General features: G+C 41.5%; 1 pseudogene; it reads left to right on the top strand.

The window, feature by feature from the left end:
- The window catches only part of LOC126456356 (ATP-binding cassette sub-family C member 4-like), a 212,906-nt pseudogene extending 198,432 nt beyond the window's left edge, over positions 1-14,474 (top strand).
- The last annotated feature ends 1,632 nt before the right edge of the window (positions 14,475-16,106 follow it).

The following is a 16,106-nucleotide window of genomic DNA, read 5'->3' as shown; positions in this document are numbered from 1 at the left end:
CCTCGGGCATGGATGTGTGTGATGTCCTTAGGTTAGTTAGGTTTAAGTAGTTCTAAGTTCTAGGGGACTTATGAACACAGCAGTTGAGTCCCATAGTGCTCAGAGCCATTTGAACCATTGTATTAAAGAATATGCGTAGGTTTGTAGCCTGTAAACTGCGTTCTTGTAAGTTCACTTGAGAAATTTAAGATATTCATATGACTTGACTCGCAAACCTGGGTCACGTGTTATTTATATCTCGTGCTTCTATGGTTGTGGTCTTGAGTCCGAAGTATAAACTGAAGCAGCGTCCCTCTTCATCTCTGCATAAACCTTGCACTACATTCATCTGAACCTGCTTACCCTAAATTCCCTTCATTACCACATTAATTATTCATTTATTCTTGGTGGGTTCTATCAGTCTATCCTTTGTTTTAATCCAACTCTTTTACCCGATTTCGACGCACTACCTTTTCAGATTTACTCGATATTCCCATACAATCTTCAGCATTGTTCTGTAATACTACAGTTCAAAAGCTATTCGTTCTTGTCGGTACTATTTATAGTCCACGTTTCACTTTGGTTAAGGCTGCACCCTAAATAATTCCACAAAATTTTATATTTATGTCAAAACTTTTAACTTTTTTTTCAGAAACGCTTTTCTTGTTATTACCACTGTGCTTATCATATGCTCTCTACTTCGGCAATCATCAATCAATATGATAACAAAATAACAGTACTTTTAGAGTCTTATTTCTTAATTTAATCCCTTCAGCATCACCACTGTAGTCCATTAGCCCCCTTTTTTAGCTTTGTTGACGTTAATTTTACAACCTATTTTTAAGGCAGCATGTATTTCATTCAACTGATCTGCGAGGTCCTTTGTCGTGTGACACCACTGCAATGTGATCGGTAAATCTTAAAGGTTTTATTCCTTCTCCCTGAACATCCAGTCCTTTTCAAAAAAGACTACCAGTTTCTTCTATGATTCATTCATGTAAAAAACTAGTGACAAGAAGGATTGACAGCAATCCTGTCTCACTCAATTCTGAGTTACTGCCTCCTTTTCATATCTTTGGACTCATAACTGCATTCTGTTCAAGTTGTAGATTGGCTTTCGCTCCCTGTATTTTACCCCTGACAAGATTATAGTTTCAAAGAGTGTATTCCAGTGAACATAGTCAAAAGCTGTTTCTCAATCTACATAACAGTTGATTGGCATTTCTTAATCCTGTCCTCCACGGTAGGTCGTAGTGTCTGTCGCTTGGCGTATTCAGTCATTTTTGCGGAACAAACACTCATCTTGCCCCACGACGACCCCTCCCCTTCGTTTGAGCCTTATGTAGCCATGTTTAAAACTTCTGTAGATAATTTTTTTGTGTGTTTTGTAACTGATGATTCGGTAATACTCAAAGCTGTCGGCTCCTGCCTTGTTCAGTATTGAGATTGATGTATTCTTCTGTAAGTACGAGGGTATTTCACATGTTCCATGTAGACTATATACCACATGGAACAGTTTTGCCATTGTGGGTTCTCCCAAGGATCTTATTAATTCTGAAGAAATGTCTTCCAGCCCAAGTGCCTTCTTCTGATTTACATCATTCAGGTATTCTCCTCACGATATCAGTCCCCTATCTCATTTTCAACCATTTCCTTTTATCTTTCCGCAGTACTGTCGTCAAGCTCCTTTTCACTATAAAACCATTCCGTATATTTCTTTCACCTTTCAGCCTTTTCTTGTTTGATTGACACTTTCCTTCTATCAGAGCTCTTGAAGTTCGTGTGAAAATCGAAATGGTTTGATATTATTTAGCATGTGACCTAATGTAATGGTTGAAAAATACCTGGAAGCTGCTAGTTTCGATCCAAATTCATCTCTAACTGTAGACGAAACTGCATAGAGAAAGCCCCCACATTTTCATCCTTTTTAGAAGAAATTCTATTAAAATTTGTTTAATTGAAAGACATTGTCTACACCTTTTTTGTTTTAATAAATGAGTGAGATTCGATACAAGTCCAACACTAACTCACACCTTATAGCTGACGCGTTTATTTGCTCCTACACCGTAATTTCACAGGTGGAGCTCAAATCCAGTATACAGACGCTGGACTTCCAGGTCACGGAGGGCGGCAGTAACTTCAGCGTGGGCCAGAGGCAGCTGCTGTGTCTGGCGAGGGCCATACTCAGGAACAATAGGATCCTGGTGCTCGATGAAGCAACCGCCAATGTCGACCCAGAGTGAGTATGTCCGTAAATTGTCTAACAAGGTAACATAATGTGAGACTCCTGAACACCTTTTCATTCATTACCAACGTGGATGAAATCTTGATGGCTAAGTAATGTATAAGAGCGTAGTCTAAAATAACCTTTCCGATTTTTTTATTCTGTGCTCATTATCGATGACATGTCACACATATTACGAGGTCGACTTTCCCGCTTCACTGACGTTCTGTCACTTGTGGTTTCCAAATTGTAGCGTGTAACATGGCGCTGTGTTACGGAACTATACCGGTGCAAGAGGAACAGCGTGCTGTAATCGAGTTTCGAATTCGGAAAGTTTTTCTGCATATGTAGCGCCCTCTTCTTCAGCAAGACAATGCCAGATCACACACGAGCTCTGCGATATTTGCAACAATCCGACGCCTTGGGTTCACTGTCATCGATCATCCTGCACACAGTCCCAACTTCGCTCCATCCTATTTTCAACTGTTTCCAAAACTGAAATAATCTCTTTGATGACTTCACTTTGATTATGGCAAAGCGGTGATAGTAGAGGTGAGGTTGCGGCTCCGTCAGAAATACGGAATTGTGGTCCACCTTGATGCAAAACACTTGATTTTTATTTATTTATTCCCAAACTAGTTTCAGCGACAGTATTGCCATCATCAGGATTTTTTCAATCCTAAAACATGCAAAAAATAGCATACTTATAAACATTTAAAACAGTATTACCTGTGTACTGTTTGATTCCAAAATATTGTGTTCTGTGAATCGTTTCATAACGCCTTATTTAAGTTCTGTCACAGCATCGATTTTACGTTTGTTGCCGCAGTTTCAGGCGTGTTTTCCGTGGTTTTGTTGCCGTTTCTTCGGTGTACAGCACGTTATCTGCAAGTGTATGAGTGGCTGTTACTGAACAAATGTGAAAAAGAGAACTTACGTCTGTCAGCGTTATATTATTGGATTTGCGGTAAAGTTGTGGATATATTTTTGGTGTGTACTAGGTTGTTACGTAGTTTGTCATGTACTCACATTTGTTGGACGACTTTCAGCTGCTTTCAAACGTAGAAAAACATAACTTCTGCACCTTGTTCGTAGTCCAAAACATTACGCCATGTTGCTGTTCGCGTGTGTGGCAAGAATGTAACGCATATTGCGAAAAGGTTTTGAAAATTGTAGCGGGAGTTCAGACGACTTATGTCCCTTATTTATGTTTCTGTGTCATGGGGTAGTGGATTTGTTTGTGGTGTGTGTGGCATGTGCGTGTGTGTGCGCACGTGCATGTGTGTATTGTGTGTGTGTGTGTGTGTGTGTGTGTGTGTGTGTGTGTGTGTGTGTGTGTGTGTGTGAGTTCTCTTAGAGTGCTAAACAATGTGTTGCTGCAAAGTGTTGATTTCCGTTTATTAAAGTTTTTCGCTTCCATTATAGCCTTTTGCACGTAGTAATTTTATTGTATTATCACTTTTCGGTATAGACTGTTGTTGTGTTTCAGAATGTGTAGATCAGTTTAGATACTAGTGGGGTTGTGGTTTTCATTCTTTATGTGTTCTGCGAAAGCGGAAAATATGCTTTCACTCGACAGAGATCTCATATACTCTGTGTACCTTGTTCGGAACTTTCTGCTTGTTTGTCCTATGTATTGCGCATTATTTGTTTGCAAACAGCCACTCATACAGTTGCAGGTGACTTGCTGTGTGACGAAGAAACGGCAACAAAAACACAGAAAATATGCCGGAAACTGCGGCAACAAATGTAAAAATCATGCTGTGTCGTAACGTAGATAGGTTGTAATGTTGTTGCATTAATTTGTTATGAAAGCGGTGCTGATAGACAATAAAAGCGGTTTAAATGCTGTGAGCTGTCTGGGGAAGTTAACCTTGCATTACTGCGCAACTGTTTCACCAGGTATCCAGTCTAGCTTACCAAATTCCCAACAAGACTAACATTCACCATAATCTTTTAATAGACATACGACAACCGGTGATATATATATATATATATATATAAAAGAGAATTTAAATAAAAAGAAATAAATCAGTTTATATTTGGAAATTTATTTTAACATTGAAATTTCAGCATATTAAACTTGATTCATAACTAAACTGGTGCTTTATTTAGCATTGTGAAAATGTGAGATTGTAATCTTGCGTAACACATCAAATATGGAGCCAAGATTGGGAGACTGCATACAACACTGCATTCATAAAATAACACACAAAGAACGTTGAAACATATGCAAGAGGAAATTAACCACTACCAACCGATTCAATTTTCACCCAAAGAAGTTACGTTCGTAGCGCAATCCTGTCCGTCATGAAATTACCACACACTGGTATACTAAATTCATACTAACTCTCTGTGAAATCTTCCCGAGAAGAATATCCGAGGGCTACTTTGATGCTTACACCACATGCTTCACGTGGTCAACTTGGTTTACACAAAGAGTATAACTCCACAATAATTTTGATAATTAAAATAAATTACATCGAAAAGCAATTTACTATAGAAGAACCTCGAACTGGTTACTATCGTCTTATTATTAACCTGATGGGTCAAACAATTGTATAAGCACGTGGTACTGGTCTCACAAAGTACACCCCACGTGGGTTGAACATAAAGAAAAGTTGCTATATTGAAAAATATTGTCAAGACGAGACGTTATAATCTCACGCACATTCGCATTTAAGATTGATGATGTTAGTTAGAGTTACTGATCAACACACAAAGTAGTGACAAAGCAACTACTGGAAGATATTCTGAACTTCACACTCGAAATACACTGCGTTGCAATTTAAGAAAACATTAGATATTTTAGAGCTAAACCTGAAATAAAGGTGATTAAATTTTCAGTTAGGCTGAACTTAAGAAATCCATTGTACTATGTACTTAGCAGAGACGCGCTTAGCTGGAGATCTTACCACCTCAGACGCTCGCCATGGACAGACTGACCTGCTGGGCTCCTACCGAGCGTGCTTCACAAATACAAACGGAAGTGACCAGAGAGGCAGCTCCCTATACCAACATGACAAGGGACGGATAGGACCATACTAAGAATAGAAACCTCTCTGCTTCCAGAAAGCGTAGCTAACTGTTCCGACGTTGTTCCTACTGTTCTCTAGCAGACAGGCTTGTCTGCTACCCTCAAGCATGCAACTACAAATACATTTGCTCATTCATACTCTCACACAGAAGGGAAGGGGGATGACAGTATCTTATCATATACAGTATATAAAAGAAAGAGGATGTAGGTTCCGTATGAGACTGTGTGACATGAATTACATATAAACTGTGTTTTAAAGTGTAGTAGTGTGACAGATCGTTCTTGTTTATGTGTAAAAGCAACACGTTTCACTGCTCAGTCTCCTCCCAGATAGTCAGAAACACCACAGTAAATTTAGAAGAGGAATTTATACCGTAAATGACAACAGATTTAAGAAATTAACATGAAAGGAATCCAACAGAGACCTTTCAAGGTAAAGGGCGAGAAAATTTCACAGGTCAGAAACGTGCTACGTGTAAAAATCATCACGTGAAAGACAGCCTCGTTCTATGGCAGGTAGAAGCGCAGGAAATCCCACGATAACACGATGTCGACTACATTGGCTACGCAGTCCAAACCCTGGCTTAACACTGCGCAGGAACTGTACGCCATTTAAAACAGGGACAAGTAGATACGGACAATGACAGAAGACAGCTTGGAGATAAGGCACGGAATGAATTTCTAAGAACCTGAAACCCGTAGCGCATAGCTTTGCACCGATAGTTGTAATAACGGTAGCGGCGGAAATTGAAATTAGCGACAGCAGTTTGCTCACTGAGAGCGGAGTTGTGGCGGATACCGTATAGGGACGAGCAAGCTGGCTTGTTTGAAACTGATTCAGCGATAGATGTTTCCGTCCTCTTATCACTAGTAATATCACACACAAATCCGAGGAAAAGAGAAGAAGAGAGGTGGCGTTAGTTTCAACTTTTGTTGCGAATAACGCAGTTCGTGAGTCATCTTGATCTGCCGAGTAATATTATTTATGTGGCTTTTGAAAGAGGTCATGCTACAATAACTGCACTGGAATACCTTGTTGACAATGTCTTTAATTTATTTATCCAAATTTGGCGAAGTTTTGTAAGCTGCTTCTTCAGTTTTAAAACGTTATGAAATAGGTAGCGGAAATCACTAGTAGCCTTACTTATCTTTAATATATTCTACACTGTAGACTTCCTGAAACTGAAGGAAGTTTGCAGTGTAGAATTGGACGATCGGAAATCAAACGTTTATCTAGTATTTCAGTACCAGCTCTTCCTAGCTGCCTTATACGATAGAAAACTCACTCAAAATTACTAAAACTATAAGCGCAGATGCGTCAATATCAACTGAACACCACCTGTTAACGCCTCGCATTACCTACAATGTGTATCTCACAAACATAAAAAAGCGAATAATACACACTGTTATCATCAAAACTAATACACATTATTAACTCTATATGAAGACGTATCTACAGCTTTCAGTAGGCAGAACGTCAACGACTCAATACATCTGTAACACATAAATTATGCTAACTTATGTTGCAGGACTGATGCTCTCATTCAGGCTACAATCCGCAGGAAGTTCAAACACTGTACAGTGCTGACGATAGCCCACAGACTTAACACCATTATGGATTCTGACAGAGTCCTCGTGATGGACGCAGGGACTATGGTGGTAAGCTCTACTTTTTAGAAAAAGTAGCTTTTTAACTAACATATGTTCCACGTAACACAATTCCCGAAAGTTCCTGTTACTTTACTTCATTTAGGGTAAACTTACTCTGTAGTACAAGAATTATTCATAAACCTAACATTAACGAAAATACAGCAGATAGTTCATTTTCTTTTTGAAAGACGATAGACCACACACTCTCAAGATATGTATTAAATTTCCCTTTCTATTTGCAATATGAAATTCTGGATAATTGCATACGGAGGCAAACTTCGGCGTGATTTTTTAATGTAAAAAATTGCCAGCGTCAACAGCACAGCATTTCCAAGTTACGAGAGTTGTTGATACTTTAACTCATCTAAATGACAAGTTCCCCAGTACGGCTTTAAGTACTGATTACGAAATGGACTCATAAATGGACTCATGCTCGGGTAGACGGCGGCTCAGAATTGAAAGTTGTGACAACAGACTAGGTACTAGCTTTGCGCGCTTTCTTTGAAAGTGCATCAGTAGACCAAAATCCAGCAGTTATCTAAACTAGAAGACTTATGCTGATTTCGTATGTGTTGAATTTAAAAATCTCGGAATCCATCGGCACAGCAATCCCGTTGAAAATCTGACTAGTATGGACCAAACGCAAACAACCAACTATTTACTGCGATTCTCGTCAGTGAGAAATAAATGTCACTTACATCCTCAATGAATCGGTTGAAGTTCTGGCTCACTCAACCCTTTAGCCATTACATAAAACAACTATAGGTGGCTTAGATTATAGGGCAAAAGATAATGTTGTGAGTTTGAATTTTTATTTGGGTTTTGCAACCAGCAAATTTGAACCATAGACCAGCATAAATAAGTGTTACAGACTTCGCCGTTTTTCTTGGATGCCATGTTACTGTCAACGTCATGACAATAAAAAATCAAAGAAAACTGTCAACTGCGGCATAATGACCTGATGAATGTACAATGATGTCCAAAATTAAAGCAACAAACCGCTATTTCCCCGTCTTGTGTGTAATTCGTGGTGTAATCATACAAACTTTCGACAGATGTTCGTACAATCGTGTTCTGCATGGAAGGTGGCATTCCGGTCAACGGATAACCACGGCAACGATGACGCCAGGGCACCTATCAAACGGTGTAGTGCGTGCTGTGTGTACAGCCACAGACAGAACGATATGGCACAAAGAAGACGCCTATCAGACTCTCTGCGGTGGAGAGAATGAAAGTAGGACAGTTGCAAACTGATGAGGCCCGATGCTTTAATGTGAATCGTTCTATTGTTTCACGGATGTGGCGACATTTAATAGAGGCCGAAACAGTATCCCGAAGACCAGGGCAGAGCCGACCGACGTGTGATATCAGAAAGAGAGGAGTGTTGTTTGGCTTCAAGGGGACGACGGTACCGCCTTAGTACTGCACGACAACTGGCATTTGACCTCGCAGCATCCACTGGACGTGTTGTACCGAGGCAAACGGTATACAGAAGGCTTCGGCAGGGTGGCCTTTGTTGTCGGAGACTTGCTGTATGTGTACCATTCACAGAAGGGAGCGTCTAGAGTGTAGTCGCCGACGCACCACCTGGACGATGGTCTGCGGACCAGTGTTCTTTTCACAGAAAGGCCCGATTTGGTCTGGTAGTGATTCTCCAAGCATTCCCATCTGTTAGGAACGAGGAACTGGATTTCGGGACTCAAGCATTGTGGAAAGACACAGATATCAAGGAGGATCCCTAATGGTGTGGGCAGGGATTATGTGGACCACTCGAACTCCTCTTCGTGAAATTGTGCGCATGAATCGGCAAGGTTTAACTACTATCAAGTATCGTGACGAAATCTTGGGACTATCATCTGCAGTTGTTGCGAGGAGAGGCGGATGCAGAATTCGTATTGATGGACGATAACGCTCGACCTCATACAGAACAGGGGGTTGATGTTTTCTTGGAAACGGAAAGTGTTGCACTCATGGCGTAGACTGCTCGCTCTCCCGATTTGAATCCCATAGAACATTTGGGATGCACTAGGGAGACAGGTTGCAACTCATCAGCATACATCAACCACTCTTCAAGACTTGTGAGCAGCTCTTGAGGAAGAATGGGCGTTATAGCCTCAACATGCGAGTGATGACATCATTCACACCATGCCCTGTCATCGTCGGGCTTGTATTGTTGCGGGCCGTGCTTACAGTCCGTACTAAGTACATTAACCAGTTGTCGGAATGTGTGAGCAAATCCAGTAAGTTGGAAAACGAAGAACATTTTTGTTTAACGTTTTGTGTATAGCAGTTATTTATGTTCTGTATTCTTTACCTTGCTTCTACTTTACTATCATCTGTTTATACTGTTTCGTGGTAAAATAAACCCAACCTCGCGTAATACCCATTTCTTGCTTTTATTGTGGACACTAGTGTATTTTTCAGTCAGTTGTGTTTTTGACGATCGTATGACCATTGTGAAACATATAGTCGTCATGGAACATGAGTTTCCCCCGGTGTATGAAATATTCAGATAACTTAAGGGAATGCAGCTGGTGACGTCTTCAACAACCTCCGATATTTCGACAGGTGCACAACCTGTCATTTTCAAGGTACAAATGCAGCAAGGAAGCGCGATGCAAAAGTGTTTACAAGCTCGGTTTGTAGAGCATACAGGGAAATAGCGAAAGATAAAACACACACACACACACGCATGCACGCACACACGCGCACACACTGTAAATACTAGTGCCACCACAGAAGCAAAGATGACTGATGTCAGAAGTTACCGATATTGAATATTAATAACCAGCAGGTGAGGTAGCATTGACTTCGTCTCTCTGTTTTTTGAAAAGGGAATGAGCACGATTCCACGCAGAATTTAAGCAAAAACGTCCATCTATATTTACAAGGTCACTAGTTAATTTAATTTCAACTGCTTCCATACCGACGCTATCCCAAAAAGTTGAAGGTTCATGCCTGGATCTCTATATTACTTTACTCCGTAGGACTACCGTGCCAAGACAATGTTCTACAGTAGGAAGATTTGTTCGGCTGTTGTAAAAATGTGTGACGCTTGCGCTCTGTACAACGGTCTTCCACGGTCCTGATGGTCTGACCAATATACGAGGTGTATTCAAGTTCTAAGGCCTCCGACTTTTTTTCTCCAGACTGGAAAGAGATAGAAACATGCGCATTGTTTTAAAATGAGGCCGCGTTCATTGCAAATACGTCCCAGAAATGGCAGCACCGTACGGCAGATGCAATTTTACCGCCAGCGGCGAGAATGAGAACTGTTTTAAATACTTAAAATGGCGACGTTTTCCTTACTTGAACAGCGTGCAATCATTCGTTTTCTGAATTTGCGTGGTGTGAAACCAATTGAAATTCATCGACAGTTGAAGAAGACATGTGGTGATGGGGTTATCGATGTGTCGAAAGTGCGTTCGTGGATGCGACAGTTTAATGAAGGCAGAACATCGTGTGACAACAAACCGAAACAACCTCGGGCTCGCACAAGCCGGTCTGACGACATGATCGAGAAAGTGGAGAGAATTGTTTCGGGGGATCGCCGAATGACTGTTGAACAGATCGCCTCCAGAGTTGGCATTTCTGTGCGTTCTGTGCACACAATCCTGCATGACGACCTGAAAATGCGAGAAGTGTCATCCAGGTGGGTGCCACGAATGCTGACGGACGACCACATGGCTGCCCGTGTGGCATGTTGCCAAGCAATGTTGACGCGCAACGACAGCATGAATGGGACTTTCTTTTCGTCGGTTGTGACAATGGATGAGACGTGGATGCCATTTTTCAATCCAGAAACAAAGCGCCAGTCAGCTCAATGGAAGCACACAGATTCACCGCCACCAAAAAAATTTCGGGTAACCGCCAGTGCTGAAAAAATTATGGTGTCCATGTTCTGGGACAGCGAGGACGTAATCCTTACCCACTGCGTTCCAAAGGACACTACGGTAACAAGTGCATCCAACGAAAATGTTTTGAAGCACAAATTCCTTCCTGCACTGCAACAAAAACGTCCGGGAAGGGCTGCGCGTGTGCTGTTTCACCAAGACAACGCACCCGCACATCGAGCTAACGTTACGCAACAGTTTCTTCGTGATAACAACTTTGAAGTGATTCCTCATGCTCCCTACACACCTGACCTGTCTCCTAGGGACTTTTGGCTTTTTCCAACAATGAAAGACACTCTCCGTGGCCGCACATTCACCAGCCGTGCTGCTATTGCCTCAGCGATTTTCCAGTGGTCAAAACAGACTCATAAAGAAGCCTTCGCCGCTGCCATGGAATCATGGCGTCAGCGTTGTGAAAAATGTGTACGTCTGCAGGGCGATTGCGTCGAGAAGTAACGCCAGTTTCATCGATTTCGGGTGAGTTGTTAATTAGAAAAAAAATCGGAGGCCTTAGAACTTGAATGCACCTCGTACGATGTACCTCAACTACAAGGAAAACGATGCACAGTCGCCTTACGCAAACCAATATCGTCCTTTACAGATCCTATAAGAGATCTAATCTTAGATGGTGCTAAAAGACGCCTTTTACAAGCGATTTCCACAAAGCACGATCAATCGAGTTGGAAATATTTCCTGCGTGAGACACAAAGTCCGTAGACTTTGGTGCAGCCTTGGTATTACCATTACTCACCCAAGGCCCAGTTGGTCAATAGCGCAATTCACATCTGATCTTTTACTGTAACCATTCTGACGAGAGAATACAGGGAAATAGCGAAAGATAAAACACACACACGCACGCACGCACACACACCGTAAATACTAGTGCCACCACAGAAGCAAAGACACAATAAAAGACTTGTGATGATCTTCTGCGACAAGGAACTTTCCTTCAGGAGACTGTTGGTCTTTCTACACTTTTTGTACGATTAGCGCCGATTCTGCGATACGCTAAACCAGACAGTAGATACTCACCTGACAAACTGTCAGCGACAGAGATGACAAGGGACCTATGAACCAAGATACGAGGTACCCCTTCACGTTGAGCATGATGATGACAAATATCGGCCTATAGACACAAATTGTTGTAATTTGGCTTCCTATAAACGGCTTATCCCAACGTACCATACACCTTCCTCCTGATCGACACGTCAAGGAGGGGAAGGTTTTCTTTTCCACCTATCTCGTGAAACAAATATTTGCGTGATTTGAATTCAGAAGATCTAAAAAGCTGTTTAAGTTCTCGATACCATGAAGCCAAACAAGAAAAGTATACTTCTAGATAACTGAAAAAAAATGCAGGTATCAATGCTGCAGACTCCAAGGGACATTCCTCGATGTCTTCCATAAACAAATTCGCAATAATAAGTGACAACGAGCTTCCCATCACAACTGCATCCGTCTGTTCAAAGTACTCGTCAGTGAATAGAAATTAAGTGGAAGCCAACACATATCGTCAATTCAACGCCGAACCTAAGCTCAATTAATAATAACAAATCAGACAGTGGAACGAGAGCCAGGAGTCATTCAATTGCAATCCCTCTAATCGACGTAAGAAATCCACAGTGTGTTTTATGTGATGCTTACAGCGACGAAACTAGCTGGCTGAACAGAGTAGTAAGGTGTTTTACTAAACGATATGTCGAAGCACCAATGTTGCAGTTGGCCTAAGAGGAGCACCTTTCTCGTGGATCTTCAGAGGCCACTACAATAAAAGACTTGTGATGGTCTCCTGCGACGAGGAACTTTCCTTCAGGAGACTGTTGGTCTTCCTACACTTTTTGTACGATTAGCGCCGATTCTGCGATACGCTAAACCAGACAGTAGATACTCCATTCTTCGAACGCAATCCTGCTTGTCCAACACCACTATAGTGTTGCCCTAGCCCGCACGTAAAATAAACTCGATCCGCTCTAAGTGAATATAATGCAGCCTTCTCGCCTATTGATACATTGAAGCGCCATAGAAACTGGTATAGGCATGCTTATTCAAATATATGGATATGTAAGCAGGCAGAATACGACGCTGCGGTCGGCAACGCCTCTATAAGACGACAAGTGTCTGGCGCAGTTGTTAGATCGATAACCGCTGCTGCAATTGCAGGTTATGAAATGGAAGTGAGTTTGAACATGGAGTTATTGTCGGCGCACGTGAGATGGGACACCGCATCTCCTAGGTAGCGATGAAGTGGGGATTTTCCCGTAAGACCATTTCACGAATGTACCATGAATATCGGGCATCCGGTAAAGTATCAAACCTCCGACATCGCTGAGGCCGAAAAAAGATCCTGCAAGAACGGGACAAACGACAACTGAAGAGAATCGTTCAGCGTGACAGAAGTGCAACCCTTCTTCTAATTGCTGCAGATTTCAATGCCGGGCGATCAACAAGTATCAGCGTACGAACCACTCATCGAAAAATCATCGATATGAGCTTTCGGAGCCGAAGGCCGACTCGTGTACCCTTGATGACTTCATGACACAAAGCTTTACGAGTATGGAGACAACCTCATGAATCCATGGACCCTGCATGTCAGCAGGGGAGTTTTCAAGTTGGTGGAGGCTGTGTGATGGTGTGGGGCGAGTGCAGTTGGAGTGATATGGGACCCCCGATACGTCTACATACGACTCTGACAGGTGACACATACGTAAGCAGCCTGTCTGATCACCTGCATTGATTCTTGTCCATTGTGCATTCCGACGGACTTGGGCAATTCCAACAGGAAAATGCGACACCCCACACATCCAGAATTGCTACAGATTGGCTCCAGGAACGCTCCTCTGAGTTTAAACACTTCCGCTGGCCGCCAAAATCCCCAGACATGAACATTATTGAGCATATCTGGCATGCCTTGCAACATGCTGTTCAGAAGAGATCTCCACCCCCTCGTACTCTTACCTGATTTATGGACAGCCCTGCAGGATCCATGGTGTCATTTCCCTCCAGCACTACTTCAGACATTAGTCGAGTCCATGCTACGCCGTACTGCGGCCCTGCTGTGTGTTTGCTGGGCCCTGCACGTTATTAAGTAGGTGTACCAGTTTCTTTGGCTCTTTAGTGCATTAGTCTTGGATTAACATGTCCCAGTCAACAAACGAAGAGCTAACCTCCTCTGCAGCACCACAACGTTTCGTTGTTGCGTTTGTGCTTTGTACACTGGTCTAATTTTGGGCGATTGTCAAAGACGTTACGTGGCTGCATTTCCGTTAGATGTTTGAATGTGGGTTCTTGAATCATTTGCAACCAGAGAAATTTCTTAGGTATCCTTGATGTTGAATCATGTTTCTAGGATAACGCTTTTCAAATATGACTACTGTCACTATAAAACCCTAATTTCTTTCTTCAGGAATACGATCACCCACACATTTTGTTGCAAAATCCAAGTGGTTTTCTGTCAAAGCTTGTAGAAGAGACGGGAACTGCAATGGCGGAACAGTTAAAAAATGTTGCTAAGGAGGTGAGCATTTTCTGTTGTAGATTGATATTTATGTCAGTACATGTAAGTAGCTTGACACAAACTTCTGCTATGTTTCCAGAGCTATGCTGAGTTAACTGCTACAACAGAAGAAACAAAGGATGAGCAGATTACAAAACTTTGAAGCTCCGTCAGCGTGCCTCATCGTAAGTACAGTGCCTTGCTGGGGGAGCTGAAGCAAAAGCATTTCTCAGTGTAAATGTTCTTGTAAGCAACTGTGATATTAGTGAATGAGAAACAATAGTAGTTATTACTTGTTACAGACAGTGAGACATGCTGTTAACGTCCTAGCCATGAACCAACGTTTGCATGAAAGAAAGTAATAAATAGAGAATTCTCAAAATTGGCTGTGACATATGTTGTTTTCATGCAACTTGTAAAATGTGCTTTCTGTAAGTGATGCGGCTATGTGTAGGTTGACTCTGCGACCAAAAGTTATATAATTGTAACTAAGTTCTGACAATGGGTTCAACTATTTCACGTGTTAAACACACAAACTTCCGTCTGAGAATTATTTCTTTCTTCGCTGTTTAGTAACTAACTGCATTATCTTTCTTGTTTCACAAAAAATGTTACCAAGAGTGTACACACATACTACACACCCGCTTAAATTTACAGTGTTCTTAGTTATTTATTTTTCAACACTATAAAAGCTTTGTTATTATTTTTATCACTTCAGTCACAACTGATTGTGGCATAGAGAACGGTAAGAATAGAGAGTGGCTAAAGTTTGTGTGTGTGTGTGTGTGTGTGTGTGTGTGTGTGTGTGTGTGTGTGTAACACTTAACAAATTTTAAACATATTTACTAACAAAACAGAATTGAATAAATCAGAATGCATGAGTAAAGGTAAAGCACAAGGAAACTGATCATCACTCAATCTACAAATACATATTAATTTAATTTCTAGTACACGTACACAGCGTAAGTGGGCTGCTCCTGTGTTGGCAGCGCTGTGTAGCACTTTGCATTGGATCTCTGACTGCACTTTTGTAAGGGACTCTGTGGCTGGTCGGACTCCTTGGAAGTTAATCGCCAGTACTGTTGGGCAGTTGGAAGTTAGTCGCCAGCAGTGATGGAAGTACTGTTGGGCAGTTGGAGGTGAACGGCCAGCAGTGATGGATGTTACATGTGAGAAGTGAGCATTGATGGAGGGTAGAGGTCTGAAGTGGTAGCGTAGGCTAACGATCTGGAAGTATCCGATTTGGAGACTGGAAATTATTCATGATTATGTATCTTTGTACTGGATATCAATAACGATTTATATTCGTATTTGGACTGGATGTCACATTATTAAGGTAAAAAATACATTATTTGGTTTTTAACAAACTCTTTCCTTTGCTAACCACATGCCTATTAGTAGTTAGTGGCTCTAGTAGTTAGAATCTTTTATTTAGGTGGCAGTATTGATGCTCGCTGTATTGCAGTAGTTCGCGTAATGAAGATTTTTGTGAGGTAAGTGCTTAATGAAATGTATAGGTTATTGTCAGGATTGCTTCTTATTCAGGGCCATTCTTTTGTATTAATTATTTGAAGTCAGGTTGTAATTTTTTTTTTTTTTTTTTTTTTTTTTTAGCAGTCAGATTGCGTTCCGATAGAATATTGTGGGTCAGTGTTGGCATGATAAGAAAAAGTAAAGAGAAAGTAGGCTCAGTACGTTCAGCTTTACTCAGCTGTTTCAGAATCAAATAATGTTGAAGTTTCATCTTCTCAGTCATTCAGCAATTTAAGTACAGATTCACACATTTAAATGAAGAAGTTTCAACAGTGGGAAAAATCCTGTACTTCAAAA

Source organism: Schistocerca serialis, chromosome 2 (genome assembly GCF_023864345.2).
Source record: "Schistocerca serialis cubense isolate TAMUIC-IGC-003099 chromosome 2, iqSchSeri2.2, whole genome shotgun sequence".
Taxonomy (NCBI): domain Eukaryota; kingdom Metazoa; phylum Arthropoda; class Insecta; order Orthoptera; family Acrididae; genus Schistocerca; species Schistocerca serialis.
This window is presented reverse-complemented; position numbering and strand designations above follow the sequence as displayed.